General features: G+C 51.8%; 1 non-coding gene across 1 annotated transcript in view; it reads left to right on the top strand.

Moving 5' to 3' along the window:
• Nucleotides 1-3,801: 3,801 nt before the first annotated feature.
• The window catches only part of LOC126435826 (small subunit ribosomal RNA), a 1,909-nt gene continuing 710 nt past the window's right edge, over nt 3,802-5,000 (top strand). Inside the window, exon 1 of the ribosomal RNA XR_007580223.1 lies at nt 3,802-5,000. This exon is cut by the window's right edge and continues 710 nt beyond it. This is a non-coding gene — a ribosomal RNA (small subunit ribosomal RNA).

Genomic DNA, 5,000 nt, shown 5'->3' with positions numbered 1-5,000 from the left:
ACTATCAACGAACCTGCCGCCCCCCCCCCAATACACCTTTCCCTACAACAATGTGTATCTGAACCTACGCTATATCGTACCTTAACCTAACCTATATCGTACCTTAACCTAACCTATATCGTACCTTAACCTAACCTATATCGTACCTTAACCTAACCTATATCGTACCTTAACCTAACCTATATCGTACCTTAACCTAACCTATATCGTACCTTAACCTAACCTATATCGTACCTTAACCTAACCTATATCGTACCTTAACCTAACCTATATCGTACCTTAACCTAACCTATATCGTGCCTTAACCTAACCTATATCGTGCCTTAACCTAACCTATATCGTGCCTTAACCTAACCTATATCGTGCCTTAACCTAACCTATATCGTGCCTTAACCTAACCTAATTTGTGCCTTAACCTAACCTAATTTGTGCCTTAACCTAACCTAATTTGTGCCTTAACCTAACCTAATTTGTGCCTTAACCTAACCTAATTTGTGCCTTAACCTAACCTAATTTGTGCCTTAACCTAACCTAATTTGTGCCTTAACCTAACCTAATTTGTGCCTTAACCTAACCTAATTTGTGCCTTAACCTAACCTAATTTGTGCCTTAACCTAACCTAATTTGTGCCTTAACCTAACCTAATTTGTGCCGTAACCTAACCTAATTTGTGCCGTAACGTAACCCATGTTGTGCCGTAACGTAACCCATGTTGTGCCGTAACGTAACCCATGTTGTGCCGTAACGTAACCCATGTTGTGCCGTAACGTAACCCATGTTGTGCCGTAACGTAACCCATGTTGTGCCTTAACCTAACCCATGTTGTGCCTTAACCTAACCCATGTTGTGCCTTAACCTAACCCATGTTGTGCCTTAACCTAACCCATGTTGTGCCTTAACCTAACCTACGTTGTGCCTTAACCTAACCTACGTTGTGCCTTAACCTAACCTACGTTGTGCCTTAACCTAACCCATGTTGTGCCTTAACCTAACCCATGTTGTGCCTTAACCTAACCCATGTTGTGCCTTAACCTAACCCATGTTGTGCCTTAACCTAACCCATGGTGTGCCTTAACCTAACCCATGTTGTGCCTTAACCTAACCCATGTTGTGCCTTAACCTAACCCATGTTGTGCCTTAACCTAACCCATGTTGTGCCTTAACCTAACCCATGTTGTGCCTTAACCTAACCCATGTTGTGCCTTAACCTAACCCATGTTGTGCCTTAACCTAACCCATGTTGTGCCTTAACCTAACCCATGTTGTGCCTTAACCTAACCCATGTTGTGCCTTAACCTAACCCATGTTGTGCCTTAACCTAACCCATGTTGTGCCTTAACCTAACCCATGTTGTGCCTTAACCTAACCCATGTTGTGCCTTAACCTAACCCATGTTGTGCCTTAACCTAACCCATGTTGTGCCTTAACCTAACCCATGTTGTGCCTTAACCTAACCCATGTTGTGCCTTAACCTAACCCATGTTGTGCCTTAACCTAACCCATGTTGTGCCTTAACCTAACCCATGTTGTGCCTTAACCTAACCCATGTTGTGCCTTAACCTAACCCATGTTGTGCCTTAACCTAACCCATGTTGTGCCTTAACCTAACCCATGTTGTGCCTTAACCTAACCCATGTTGTGCCTTAACCTAACCCATGTTGTGCCTTAACCTAACCCATGTTGTGCCTTAACCTAACCCATGTTGTGCCTTAACCTAACCCATGTTGTGCCTTAACCTAACCCATGTTGTGCCTTAACCTAACCCATGTTGTGCCTTAACCTAACCCATGTTGTGCCTTAACCTAACCCATGTTGTGCCTTAACCTAACCCATGTTGTGCCTTAACCTAACCCATGTTGTGCCTTAACGTAACCCATGTTGTGCCTTAACGTAACCCATGTTGTGCCTTAACCTAACCTATAATGTGCCTTAACCTAACCTAAAGTGCGCCGTAACCTAAACTATATTGCGCCTTAACCTGACGCACGTTGTCGCTGAACCTGCTCTGTAATTGTTATGCAACCCGTTAAAGTAGTGTAGTGTTGCCTAACCGCAACCCTCGCAATATAGTTCGCTACTCGCACTGCCCGGTCCCCTGTGTATCGCGTCATGTTAAACACCTTGCAGGTGTTGCTGACTTTCCACATGCTCCTGCTATACACTGTAGTGTGGATAGCAGCAGGACGTACATGCCCCCCCCCTTCCCCCCTGCCTTCGCAAGCTGGTCGGTGAGAAGTTTGCATGTTCAATGCCCTTCGCATGCCGACGTACTCAGCCTACGTTGTGGTACGGCCTGTCACCTGTCCGCCGATGTACGCAAAACCCACAAACTGTACTGCACATTGCTCCGTATGTACTGAATGATACATCGTGGCCCATGTGACCGTATGACGACAGCGCCTAGCAACGGCGGACCATACAGTCCAAATATTGTGCACGCAGCTACGTGTCGTCTCCCTATAAGAGCTGGATTGCAGTGTGGTACGCCATACAGACGTGTGGGAGGAACGGACGCCCTGGATGGCGATCAGCATGAGCAGTCTGTTGATGTAGTGGAGCGTGTATTCGGACGTAGTCGTCTCTTCTCACACACCGTGATAGCATGTTGCACCGCGTTCCACATCTGCGACATGCTGCAGAGGCGGGCTGACAGTCGTTCGCGCAATGGACACCGCATACGTACGGGGTCTACCTTCCACGTGTTCTCTAGGCGTGCACATGTTGTTGCGTCTATGTGGGCAGACGTAGTGTGTTGTGACACCTGACACAGGCATGCAATACTCGTTGCAAATGGCGATGGACGTGTACGTTTGCTGGTGACGTTACGCAAATGAACAACCGGTAACCCGTTGTGGTGCGGTTGTTCTCGCTAGAGGTGAATCAGTGTTGGCGACGATCGGTCGAGCTATTAACCGGTTGTTTCAGGGATACCCACCATGCCCACGAACGTGAAAGGGGACCCACCATGCCCACGAACGTGAAAGGGGATCTGGGTGTGAGGCGATACGCGGCGGTGGCTGGGTGGGACCGTCCCCGGCCGGTGAGGGGGGGCCGCCCGGCGTGCTGGCAGCGCGGTGCGTGGGCGCACGCGCTACAGCCGGCTGGTGGGGGCGGCCGGTGGCAGGCGCGCCGGCCGACGGACGCGGCAGGCGGCGCAGCTGCGCGCCGGCGCCCCCTGCTCGCGGCGCCTTGCGGCCAAAGTAGGTCCTCGCGGGCCCGGTGCGAAGCGCGGTGGCCATCTGCAGTGTGCTGGTCCGATTGAGGACTTTGTGCGCTGAGGATGCGCCGCCGCCCGGCGCTCGGCGCCGCGACGCCGTCTGCTGCTCGGTCGCCCCAGCGGTTCTCGCAGGTGGTTTGTATCGCAGCTGTGCGGACGTGTTGGCGCGTGCGCTGTGCTGGGAGAGTTCGCTTCGGCACCCAAGTAGGGCTTTTGTCCTTCTGTGGCGCTGGCGTTGGAGCTGCCGGTCACCGTAGGTGGCGCGTGTTGTCTCCCGCCGGCAATGCCACGACAGCACGCTCCCGGGCCTCTGTCGGCAGCGGCAAGCTCAGTTGGGAGCACGGGTGGTCGCACCTAAAGCGTCTACTCGCCTAACTCCGGGCGATTGCGCCTCTCTCGAACCCGACCAAGTACTTAGGACGGCGCTGCGCGCCGCCGGGACCTGAGAGGGTTTCGAGGTGTGTTGTGCAGGGGAGCTCAGCCTCCTCCTGTTTGCAGAATAATTGAGCGGACGCTTGCGTGTTCGCGCGGGCCCCCGGGACACACTCCCGGGCGGCCGGCTGCTCAGCTCTAGTTGACGCAGCTCCCTGGTTGATCCTGCCAGTAGTCATATGCTTGTCTCAAAGATTAAGCCATGCATGTCTCAGTACAAGCCGCATTAAGGTGAAACCGCGAATGGCTCATTAAATCAGTTATGGTTCCTTAGATCGTACCCACGTTACTTGGATAACTGTGGTAATTCTAGAGCTAATACATGCAAACAGAGTCCCGACCAGAGATGGAAGGGACGCTTTTATTAGATCAAAACCAATCGGTCGGCTCGTCCGGTCCGTTTGCCTTGGTGACTCTGAATAACTTTGGGCTGATCGCACGGTCCTCGTACCGGCGACGCATCTTTCAAATGTCTGCCTTATCAACTGTCGATGGTAGGTTCTGCGCCTACCATGGTTGTAACGGGTAACGGGGAATCAGGGTTCGATTCCGGAGAGGGAGCCTGAGAAACGGCTACCACATCCAAGGAAGGCAGCAGGCGCGCAAATTACCCACTCCCGGCACGGGGAGGTAGTGACGAAAAATAACGATACGGGACTCATCCGAGGCCCCGTAATCGGAATGAGTACACTTTAAATCCTTTAACGAGTATCTATTGGAGGGCAAGTCTGGTGCCAGCAGCCGCGGTAATTCCAGCTCCAATAGCGTATATTAAAGTTGTTGCGGTTAAAAAGCTCGTAGTTGGATTTGTGTCCCACGCTGTTGGTTCACCGCCCGTCGGTGTTTAACTGGCATGTATCGTGGGACGTCCTGCCGGTGGGGCGAGCCGAAGGCGTGCGACCGCCTCGTGCGTGCTCGTGCGTCCCGAGGCGGACCCCGTTGAAATCCTACCAGGGTGCTCTTTATTGAGTGTCTCGGTGGGCCGGCACGTTTACTTTGAACAAATTAGAGTGCTTAAAGCAGGCAAGCCCGCCTGAATACTGTGTGCATGGAATAATGGAATAGGACCTCGGTTCTATTTTGTTGGTTTTCGGAACCCGAGGTAATGATTAATAGGGACAGGCGGGGGCATTCGTATTGCGACGTTAGAGGTGAAATTCTTGGATCGTCGCAAGACGAACAGAAGCGAAAGCATTTGCCAAGTATGTTTTCATTAATCAAGAACGAAAGTTAGAGGTTCGAAGGCGATCAGATACCGCCCTAGTTCTAACCATAAACGATGCCAGCCAGCGATCCGCCGCAGTTCCTCCGATGACTCGGCGGGCAGCCTCCGGGAAACCAAAGCTTTTGG

This window comes from Schistocerca serialis, unplaced genomic scaffold (assembly GCF_023864345.2).
Source record: "Schistocerca serialis cubense isolate TAMUIC-IGC-003099 unplaced genomic scaffold, iqSchSeri2.2 HiC_scaffold_1219, whole genome shotgun sequence".
NCBI lineage: Eukaryota > Metazoa > Arthropoda > Insecta > Orthoptera > Acrididae > Schistocerca > Schistocerca serialis.
The sequence above is the reverse complement of the archived record's forward strand: the minus strand, read 5'-3'. Positions and strand labels throughout refer to the sequence as shown.